Consider the following 12,358-nt stretch of genomic DNA (forward strand, 5'->3'; position numbering starts at 1 on the left):
TGTTTCATGCTGACCGCTAGAGCTTGTCCATAGTCTGTAGATAAACCTTTTTTTAAAAAAAGAAACATAATAATGCATATTTCCCTGTACATAGCCTTTAAAAAAGAAAATAAACTCATTTCTTATTCCTAGGCTAACTGAAAATGAAGAGCTTTATCCCTAATCTGGGCAGCACCGGGCAAGGACGGCATCGTTCAGGAGTGCATGAGTTCATGGCAGATGGCATCTGGCCCTGATGCAGCCCAAGTAGAAAGACTCTGAGACAAGTCCCTATTTACCAGTGTTTCTACCTTGGTATCAGCTATGCACATCAGGGAGACATAGACAGACAAAAAGCCATACTAGTTAATAGCCAAGATAACAGCGTGAGCAGTGAAGTCAAGCTCCCAATAGTTCCCCATGGCCTAACACTTCTCTTTCTGAGAAATAGTGACTCTAAATGACAGCCGCGTGTATAAAAGTGTACAAAAGTGATTGATTCTGAGTCTCAGCTTTCAGGCGACAAACCCAGGAAGTGGCAGTAGTGGTGGGGCAGCACTTAAAATGATGATGATTGAATATTACTGTGCTTCAGAGTGTATTCAGTATATCCTCTGGGTTGGAGCAGCCTCGCTGAGGCTGATGAACTTCCATCCCCATGAAAACAGAATAATTACCCATTCTTTTGTTTACAGATAACTGAAACAATTGGCACTACACAGGCTCTCCATAAGGCTCTTTAGGAATCTGAACTGAGCAAGCAGGGTGGTTTGACTGGGGGCTGATGTAGCCATTAATGTAAAGATCAGCTTGAGCACAGCAATTTCCTTGTGGGATAGAAGACGGACAAAAACATGACAGAGAGCCAAGAGGGCTCAGCCCTGGCTCAGGAGCCCTGGCAGCCTAAGCCTGAACAAAAGCTGAGAGGGGGACACTGGGCACAGCACTTTCAAACAAAAGACACTTGACATTACAAGCAAAACTCCCACCTCTTGTTCAACCTTTACTTGAAATGTTCAAGGAAAAGGGCTTTGTGCATTCTTCCTTAAACAAGAGGATAGATTTAAAGAATTACCTGACTCCCTCTGCATTCTCATCCTAAGGGACCAAACCCAAGTTAACTCTTGCCCCAAACCAAGGAGCTGATATGGGCTGAAAAGAATAATGGTGTCTATATATTTCTTAAGGAAAAGGTCTTATTTTAAAGACCATGGGAATACATGCAAGAGTTCAAGCCAGCAAAGAGTTGGATAGGCTATTATTCTCCAATCAATTTAATTTTTAAGACTTATTTAAAGAATGCTGATTTAAATAAGATATTCTTCTGATAATTTCTACAACTGAGAGGATGTAAATTCACATTCATAATGAATGCTATTTTTTCATATTTGATTGCAGTAATCCAAATGATCCTAGTTAATATCAAGGACAGAGCCAGTATCTATTTTTTCATGACTGCTTTGCATAGCATAACTCCACATGGTTAGTTTTTGGAGAACTGTTTTAGAAGATATGTTGCTGTGGTAGGCCAGTCCTGGTAGAGAGAACAGGCACTTCCTGCAAACTGAACACTGCAAGGCCGTAGAGCCAAAACTTGCAAGTTCCAGGCTTTCTGTCAGCAAAATATTTGGTGCGACTAAGTTATAAAAATCTTTTACTGTATTGCTTTCAGTTCAAGCATCACCCGTTCAAACTTCAAAGAATAAAATGTGTTCATTTTAGCTGTCTCCTCTTTCTAGCTTTTGCCTTATCCTGTTGTCAGACCTTGGCAAGCCTTATTCTGGTTCCCAAGCTTCCTGTCCAGCTGTACCTTCTTTAACCTGAAAACAATCTTCTTCAGCCTCTCAAAGTATTTTGGACTTGCTACCCATCCTCAAGGTTGTGAGTTCAAAAACCCATGGTCTTTGGAGGGTGAAATGAAAACTTTAGCTCTCAGTACTGTACCTGTGAAAATCCTGGGAAAAGAGTATTGAAGGGTTTTCTATCTGTGCAATTCTGTGTGATAACAATCCTTAAAAACAATTTGGCTTTTATATGGTAATTACACACACTGTAAGTTGATGAGAATGTATAAGAAATGGTATTTGTTTATATGTGTAATATGCTTAATCATCAACATTACAGAGTAGGGAGTAAGAAGACAAAAGCAGATATTGTGTGCATGTCGATGATAAGAGGTTATTTAGAGTAGGAACATTTTTATTTGTTCCACATTGTAATATGCCAATATTTCAGTTGAGCGGAGTTCTAGGTCATATATGATTTTCTTAAGGTTTATTGAAAGATCAAGAATCAGATTTTGAGAAAAGCAGTAGAGTTTATTGTAGTGCAGATGAACAGCAATACTGTCCTCTGTGATGTTCAGTCTTTCAGCTAAAAGTTACAGCTAGTCAGATGTCACATGGAAACAGAATGCAATTATATACCTGCTATCCTAATCCACTGCATTGCTTTATTATTAAGTATTATTATTATTCAGATACTATGCTGCCTGCAGTTCAAAGATACTGAAAGAGTTTCAAGACAGAGATAGTCAAAGATTCTCAGTATAAGACTGAGGGCCAAAAATTTCAGCTCTAGTAGTGATTTGCTCCATGGCTTTGGACAAAATATCCATTTTCCCTTCATTCCTTCTGTAAAAGAAGGCTAGTATTTGTGTCTCATGGGATGTTGTGAGATTAATTTTTTTTCGTATGCACAAATTCTTTTGTAGATAAAAAAGTCCAAGTCTTATTTCACAATAGCCTTGCAATTACAGTACAAATAGAGCAGACTCTATCCCTTCTAAGAAAGGGATAAACAGCTTGGAACTCAGCAAGTATTCTATCCAGCTAGAACAAATACAATTTTGCAGTCCATTGATTTCAATTTACAATGCCAAGTTTTATTTGATTTTTTTTGAATATCTATGTGTCACAACACCAACTTCCTTTTTTTTCTTTTTAAATGAAGTGTCAGTGGCACTTGCTCCTCATTATCCTAGCAACATTTTAGGTAAGTTAAGACAAAGGATCATAAGATGAACAAAACAGGACTGTGTGGAGCAGTTTTGATGATGCAGCCCAAAATTATTTTCTTCTTATTTAACTCTAACACATATGTGAGAGAATTTAGGATGTCTGAGCACATTGGACTACTACATACCGGTATGGACTAAGTAAGGAGGTCACACACGTGTGGTTGAGGCCAGAGCTTAACATCCATATCCTAGTTGTAATTTAATGACTTTTAGCACCATAATGGTAACAAATAAATGAACGCTATTTGGGACAAATTCTGTCTTCCAGTGTGAGTCTCCCTGTATTTTCCTAATACTACATGGTGACCATAACAGTGTTGCAAGACATCACACAAGAATTCTCCTCGTGTTGATACGGAGATTGGATCCTGGTTTTGGGCCACTTCACCAATTACACAAGTCCCCACCCACTCCACCTGCAGCTTGCCTTTACCCAGTGTGTGAGTCAATGACCTTGAATATTAGTATCTGCCACAAAGAAACAGGCCACTGCTGGATGAGCAGAGGAGGAGTCCGCAGCAGGCTCTATGGGTGCTGTTGTCTTACCTAGAGAAACTGGGCTACTGCTGGTACCATGGGGATGAGGAGAGGTGGGGGGAGGGAGGGAGAGAAGCTACTGTTGAGAGGAAACATGTGCTGATATCCTCTGAAGTGTTAGAAGCAAAGTTGTTGTTCGTAATATAAAGTATGCACAGTACCTAGGCGTTGAAAAGCTAATTTGACTTATCAGTGATTAAATATGGGGAAACTTGCATTGTCACTGCTCACCCTGCCTAGTGCTTATGGGTGAACGGGGGATCAGGCTGTCAGGCTGTCAACTTTCATGAGCTTGAACTTCCCGGGGAAAGGGAGATGGCCATTTTCTCAACAATGGCCCGAGCTCTTTCAGTTACAGCCAGTCAAGTCCAGTGACATCCAATATCAATCTGGCACAGAACTTCGGCTTTCCGAGTACATTGCGTAACCAACAGCATATCAAATCCTTTAGACCTGATGACAATCACTCCTTTGTTGCCGCATCATTCAGTCACTTTAACCCAGAATCTCAGGCAATTCAAAGGGAAGAATGGTGCTTCAGAGAACTGACTAAATCAGAAGTGCTTTGAAGAATGAACAGAAGCAAGGCAAAGCTGAAACTCATCACAAAAGATGCTACCATAAATTCTAGAGAATGAGCAAGGAGCCTTAGATGATCTCACAGCACAAGAGGCTGTGTTGCTACTTTGTGTAAGGTTTCTCTGCAGAGGCAGCCTTCAGATCATCCTCAGTCTAGTACTTCAGCTCACCTCAGGTCTGATCTGTTTGCATAAAGGTCTGTCTAACCCTGTCTTCTACCACTGAAAACAGGCAAACTTCACGTTTCCCATGGGGAATGTGAAAAGGCAGGTACGGGGCATTGGCCTTTCCTTGGTGTTACCCAATTGACCTGCTAAGGAAATATCCCTGTGTAATCTGACAGGCAGATGACACTTTCAAAGAGACTCTGTATCAGGGAGCTCCTGCCTACGTCTTCTCTAGCATTCAGAGCTGGTGCAGTGCTTTGATCCACCTCTGATTTTGCCTACTGAATGTGCAAAGAAAAGACAACTATTAAGATGGATAGCAGAGGGCTGAACACACAAACATAGCATGTTAATGAGACTGCTCCAATTAGCTGGCGAAAGATCTCACACACAAAAAAATTTTGCTCTTCTCTGTACAAGACTGGAGATAGTGAGAGCAAAATTATAACTTGACCCTAAATTATTCAAAAGAAGCGGAGAAATAAAATGTAGGCTAAGGAAAAATTCTTCATAATAACTTGAACCAAAAACTAAAGCATTTGGTTAACATCTGAGGACTGGTAGATTCAGAGAAACAGATTGAAGGAAATTGCATGTCTGTATTCTTAGAGGAAAATGTGTGAAGTCACTTAATTTAGTTTTAAGATATACTTGGCATATCAAAAGAAAGGGTACGTTTCCACACCGTATTGGTACCACCACTGACCTTAGCATGTGAGGAATAGATGGCTCAAGGAACAGGTAAGAAGTAAAAAGAGGCTTTTAAAGTGTTTGGAGGGATTCAGTCATGGAATTTTTTTCATGAGGTGTTTCTGGGTCGGCTGGAGTGCCAGAAAGGCTCGGAAGCCTAGTGTGATCATTCTCATTTGCAGAGTCCATTATTAAATGATGTTTAGAGGCATAAGCTATCCCCAGCTATGGAAAACAGGGTATTGCAGGGTGATCTCTTTAAAAGATCAACATTTGTGCTTTCAGGTGTATCCCCAGTACTCAGAAACCTGATAAGAACCTTTGGTATTTCCAACCATGGGGACAGGCACCTGAGTCTAAGCTATTCATTTTCAAGAACAAACCACAGGCAAATAAAGGAAAAATAAAACCAAACGTTATTAAGTGCATGTCACACAACTTGTGACATCACACAAAAAGCTACTTTTGTGGCAATGGAATTAAAAATCCAAATGCATTGCTAAAATTTGAAAGTAATTACTGCCTGGAAGACTTGATAATCTCGTGTCTGTTTAAGCAAGTGTTTGAACACACACACATGCCCTATCTCAGCAGCTGATTCCCTTTGGGGCACCTTCAGCTGTGAGGACAAAAACAAAACAAACACAGGGATGGAAAGACCCTCTCAGTCCTTGATATTTTCATTGCAGAAGTTTGCGATATAGTAGTCGCTGCAGCAGTTATTCTGCAATGGAGAGCTCTGGTCTAGTGCTGTCAGTCTCACACCCACTGTTCATGAACACCTACATTCCCTTTAAAAATAAAATTGTAAGAGCTCTGGATACAAATGTGCGAAAGTTTTACTATTTAAAGGGATCTTCTGTAGAAACTATGTCAAATGTGCAGCGCTCTCTAAAATGTCAGTGGCACCCAAGATTACTCTTTATACAAATGCTTTTTTTGGTGGCCAGTCACTAGATTAATACAGTTCACGTCCTATGCTCGTTTACCTGTTCTTCCAACTCCTAGTTTCCTGTGATACTCCACTTTGCTACTATTTAGGCAAAAGTAGCTCCCAAAGTTGGGAAAGGGATGGAAATTCCACGTGTTTCCAGTTGGAAACGTCAACAGTGGCCCTGCATGACTGAAGACTGAGGCCTCAAGAGGAAGCACTGGAGGAGGTGCAAAGGAAGTGCTCGGGACCCTCCGCTGTGCTGAGGCTGAGCTCCCTGCTTCCGAGTGAAGCTCCAGAAAGAGAGGAGCAGGGGTGACAGTGCTGTTGGCAAATACCACCCACCCTGGCAGCACAACTTTCTTGAAGCTGTGCTATCTTCAGATAAGTGCCGTTGCAAGTTCTGGGGGTAGCTGAGGTGCAATGGGAGAGGGAAGAGGGCAGGATGGCGGGGGATGGTATCCCAGGTCTGCAGTGCCCTTTACGCAGGTTGGTGATGAAGTACCTTCTACCTTTTCTCTGTTCTGTATATATTGGCCAATTTTAGTTGGCATTTGTACAATTCTTAGCTTCCTAAAGAGGTTAGATGCCTTCTCCTTAGTAATTACTGTTATTAAGGGGGAAAACAGGCCATTTGACAGGAATTAATGCATTAACACCTGATATCCCCTTTGCAGGTAAACTGATAGTATGAATGTGATATTTTACCCAGTCTCAAGGCATTAAATACTTCAACTCTTGACTGATGCCAGTTCCAAGCTATTGTCAGTTGAACCATTAGCTGCCTGCGTCTAGACATTAAGCCAAATCCTGGCTCCACTGAGGTCAGTCTTAAAACTCAAACTGATTTCAGTGGCAATAGACTAATTTAGTCTCCTAGGCAGGGGTCAAATGGAAGGAGTTAAGGGCAATTTGATGTCACTTAATGGTACAAGCTCAAGTTAAATTTCCTCATGTCTTGAGACATACTGAAATTCTGTGTGTGAGTCTGTATAGAGCACTGAGGCATGGTGGTTATACTGCTAAGAAACCTAGTGTTAGCTACTAAAAGTGATTTCCAAACTTTCTTGCAAATACAGATAGCTATTTTAGGAACTGAATGACATGGACATCTTGGCTCCCCAGCTGTAATGATGGATGCAGTGTCTTGTCTATCTCATATAGTTTAGTGCTGATGTTCTATTCATTTAATTACTTCACCAAAAAGAAGTATTAAATGGTGTTTCAGAATTATTACAATATATGCATTCCAATAATTACCTTACTCATTCTCTCGTAGTAGTGACAAAAATTTCCTCCCCCACTCCAGTGCTTCCTGTATGTGTGACTACTTTAGAAACAGATTTTGTTCATTACCCTTTTTTTACCCCAGTTCCAATTGCATTTAGATTGATCTCAAGAAGAATGTGAAAATCTCTGTGAATGTTCTTCTATGCACATTTATATTTCCCCCTTGCTTCTAAGGGAATCCATACAGACTATATGGTTTTGATTTCCTATTTGCTTTTTATTTCTCTGTAATTTCCAGTTTTGACCACTTTTTAAAGTCATTATTTTCAGATTCCTGCCATTTTGTATGCATATGAAATAAGATGCTTTTTTTTGTCATGCTGGACCTAATTTTAAATTAATCATTAATCTAAACTGTTTCCTCTTAGATTGCATAAGAATATCTGCTATTCAGAATCATATCTGCTCTCCTGTGGTAATTTAGGTCTTAGATTTATTAAAATCACTAACAGTAAATACTGTACCCATTTTTAGAGAATTACTGAATCTGCTTGTATTTCCTGATCTTTCTTCTCATTCCTTTGCTATGATATGCATTCTGCCTCTTAATTATTTCCATATGAAATGGCCTTAGTCAAAGTAGTTGAAATAAATAATGTCCATTTAGAAATGTCAGCATTTTGGTTACATCAGAAAACCACGATCTGGTTACTCTCTGCATACAGTAGCACTCTTTAAGTAATGTGTTTTGCAGTCTTGGTAAGTGAAAAACAGTAAAGAACAAACATCACAGACAAAAGGCAGCTTAGTGAATGTGATTTCTGCCCTCTTCACCGGTGATCTTGATCCCATTTTTGATTTCTGCACAGCCATAAAATTTTACTCTCCTTTCAATATAGCTAAATAATATTTGGAATTAACTTAGCTTCTCTCACATGGATTGCTTTTACAATGTCTTTTATCAAATAACTGGGGAGTCCCTTTTATGTTTTCAGTATTGAAGCTGCTTTATTGAAATATAAATCCAGACCACTTCACCAATCCACCAAATCCAGTAGAGCTCTCTACACTTCCACTGCTCAAAACAGGGCTGGATAAGCTTAACTGAGAGGTGTGAAGGATCACCCTGAAAAAGATGGAAGCTAAGTATATTCTGCTACAAGATTTCTTCCATTTCTCTCTCCGCCCCCCAGTTCCCAGAGACTATAATGGCTTCTGCAGAGCTTTATATATGGTGGAGGGAGGCAAATTCCCACAGGTAAAGAGCTTTAGCCCAGTACCAGCATCTCCACCTATAGCGCACAACCTGAAAATGATGCCTGGGTGGGTTGTGAGGAAAAGCACTCTGGTTGTTTCTTCCAAAGAGAAGTCCTGAGTAATTATCTTTAGGGAAGGATCCCTGGCCATAAGGAGACCCTTTCCTACAATATTGATCTATGCCCCTGGGGCGAGCTGGAGAGGGGATGGGGTTTCATCTAGACCCCCTGTGCTTAATGCTTCCTTTTTCTTAGCTTTAAGGGGCTTCCCAATTTGGGGAGTTTATATTCTTCTAAACCATCCTTTTGAGACCTAGCAATCCATGTGCATTGCATAGAAAGCTTACAAGTCTTAAGTGCTGTGGACAGTTCTCCGGGGGCCAGGTGCCTGATGACACGCTTTCAGACTCTTATGAGAGTGTTGCCTTATTAGTATTTAAGGAGCACAACTCCATAAAAGCACAAAAGAGCGAACAAGTTTCCTCTCATTTGCCCCTGATTTTATGCTCATATAACTCTGCTAATTTCATTTGCATGAGAACAGAAACAGATCCACAGTCACTCGGTAGAAATGATGCACATTTCACAGGGCTCTGATCCAAACCAGAAGGCCGAGCAGGAGTCTACTTCACATGCACAAACCACCACAACAGAAGTAGCAGGCAAAGCGGTTCTTTTATTCCCACTCTACATTTTTATGCAGATCCAGCGCAGATGTACATTGTACGTAGTGGACTATGGACAAAGGAGAACAGTAACTGAGCAGCCCTTCCTTTTCTATGAGAAAAAAAGTTGTCTAGTAGTCTGTTTTTATCTCCAAGTAAACAAAAAGAAATAAAACAATAAAGATGGATACCTCAGTGCTGTAAATTCTGAGGGGAAGAAATTAGTATTGGTTTGACAGTTTGTAAGTGAATTACTTATGTAGCTCAATAGATTTAATATTAATCACAGATGAAAGACACAAGTTAAACATCCTTTGCAAACACACATATTGACTTCTCATTTACTCAAAAATGGCTCAAGTTAGAATTGCTCCTGGTACAGTCACGGATAATCAAGGTGGGATAGCTGAAAGAAATGAGGAACAAATGAAAGCAAACCAAATTGCTTTTAAAAAAAATTCAGATGAATGTGCTATTGGAATTGCTATAAAAGATAATACAAAAGAACCAGCTAAAAGTCATGGCTCAAGCTCAATTTTTGCAAGCAATCATAAATCTTAACTTCAGCAGCTTTGTGCTAGTCTGTGGGCACCAAACAAGCAAAAAAAAAGGTTGACCTCATAATCATGTGAAGCTTCCTATTCCTGTCCCAAACTGTCATTGGTGAAAGCTGGCAACAAGAATTCCAGCTGTAAACAGTGATGTACTGCCAGTGTTTCAACCAGGGTAGCCCACGTTTCTTCCTCTGCAGCTGTAACATGGCTTGTGCGTAAAGGGTTCTGTGGCTGTAGAGGAGAAGGTTGTAGACTAGGCCTCTGCTGATTTGCTCCCTTGTTGAAACATAAATGCCCTATCTTAGGCATAAGTAAAGTGGGAGACACCTTAATTTGGCAGAGAGACTTTGTAAGTTGTTTCCATGCAACTGCTCAAGGAAGTAGGAGCAAAAAGCCTTTATCCTCTCTTGTGCCCACTCCAAATACACAGCACAGAGGCATAACTGCAGGTCTTGCATCCTGCCGAGTTGTACCCAGTACCCAGTACCTCAATGGCCTTCATCCACATCATCCTCTTGGGAGAGTGGCTGAACACTCGCTTTTTGGATGGCTGACCAAGGACCATGCAGGTGGCATAACAGCCCTTCCAGAAAGACATTCCTAAAACCTGGACTGAAATTCAGTTCATCCCAAATCACCATTCTGGCTTAGACATTCATGCAGAGTTGAAGGGCCTGATGCAGCAAAACTATTGTTTAATTTTCAATACATTTGCCAAAGAATGCAAGCATGCGCTTAAGCACACATCTCCCGCTCTTATTTGCAGGATGGCTTCCTTAAATGTAGTTTTAAAAACAGGGGGATTACTTATACGTTATCTTGGTACTTGCCTAACAGTTTTCCTTGGTGCAATTAAAAAAGTCTCTAGAATGTTTAATGTGAGTCAGATTGAATTATTACAGCATCATGCAAGTAAAATGTACATTATGTTGAAAAATATGCTTAGAATCTGCTGACCAATGACTAAAATAGCCCAAAAGAAAAAAATCTCTAGTAATAGGAAATCAGAAAACAATAGCTTTGGAGCAAATTTTAGGCATAGGAAATGCCCCTTGAAATGTCTGTGCAGTCTTCTTTTTAAAGAGCCTTGAAAGTGTTTGTATTTTTTGCTGCTTTGTACCTTTAAAAGTACCCCATTCATTTTTTTTCACGCCTAGTCAATGTTGTCATTTATGCAGCCAGAGGGTCTCTTTTAAACACTGTGAAAAAATGTGCTTGTAAAACTTCACAAATACTTATTTCAAAAAAGAATTACTAAAACTGCTGTGGTTTCAGGGATACAAATGATGTATTTTGAAATGGAACTAAATGTTTATTTACATGAGAGAGCACTCTAGCTTTGGTCTACTGAGTAAATAATGTGCATTAAACCCTATACAACTCACAGTCCACTGAATAAAAAGTAGATTTTAAACGTTATAGAGACCTGTGTTTTAGTGAACTATTACAGTTTTCAAGCAAACTATTGTATTTCTTTTGATTTTAAAACTCTTTTAGGACTTATTTTAGAAGTAATATAAGATAATGAAAGGACATGATAAATGAGTACTTTAAGCAAGAGTGAGGGTGAAGCCTTGCTTCACAGGCAAGTGAGAGTCTAAATGCTGGCTGGCAGATCCTTCACTCTCTTTTCTCCATGTTGTTCAGTCAATGCACTGAGGCTTTAGCGTGGTCTTAGCCAGCCATTTGCGGACTTCCCCTGATGCGGAGGATGTCCACAGAGGTAAGAAAGCTGCCTTGTGCCCTGTCTGCCTCCATCTGCTAGGGAAGGAAATAGTGTGAGTGGTGAGAGAGAAAGAGATGTGGTCTGAACACTGCAGGGTTGTGCTACTTGACTGCTAGAGCAGCTAGCACTAATTTGAGCAGCCCAAAGGTCACAACTATTTATGCAGATAAAGGTCAATGGCAAGTTGGCATATGGCTGCAGACTATCTTGGTACTCACTTCATCCTGAGCAGTGACATGTGCTTCTGCTCCACAGTTTCTTATGCAAGAACTTTCAGGCCAAGCTTTGGCTGAAATAAAAGATGTTGGAAAAAAATCTCTGCCATGTAAAGTTGCCAAAGGTAGGATCCTGATTCAAATTTCATGGCTCAGACTCATCTGTAGCTAAACCAAACCTTTGAATCATTATTTGTAAAAGACAGCCAAATTCTGAACCGTTTGTTCAGCATTTAGTCAGTCCTTACATGGATAAACTCCTATGAAAGCATGCCTGATTATAGATAGAGGAAAAAATGAATAAGATGCTCAGGATGTGACCCACTGAAAAACTGGCAAAACTCCTACTGACTTCAATAGAGGTAGGGTTCTACAACTGTTACCACTTGGAAAAAAATCACTTCCGAAGTGCAGGATGTTACAGCACAAGGATAAAAGACATGGTTTGAATTTCTAGAGCGGTTTCAGTTTAGGTGAAACAGAACGACCATTTAGGTGAAAAATGGAAGCATATATAGTATGTTTAGTCTAGTCAGACTCTATCATATTTGAAACGTGCATAGTCACTAAACACTAATGCTTCATCTATTCTTGTCATTAGGAAATGAAAACATTTTCTAACCTTCGTTTCCAGCAAATGTTTGTATATCTGTACCAGTTTTAAGGAAATTTTGTTTGTTTTATTGTAAATTAGGCATGCGTCTCTAATATGAAGTGTGCAAAATAATTTGTGACATTTCATTTCCCCAACAAAAAGTAATCGAAAAACATTATTATATTGATTTGTTGTATTTAAATATTATATATATG

The sequence above is a fragment of the Dromaius novaehollandiae genome, chromosome 3 (assembly GCF_036370855.1).
Source record: "Dromaius novaehollandiae isolate bDroNov1 chromosome 3, bDroNov1.hap1, whole genome shotgun sequence".
Taxonomy (NCBI): domain Eukaryota; kingdom Metazoa; phylum Chordata; class Aves; order Casuariiformes; family Dromaiidae; genus Dromaius; species Dromaius novaehollandiae.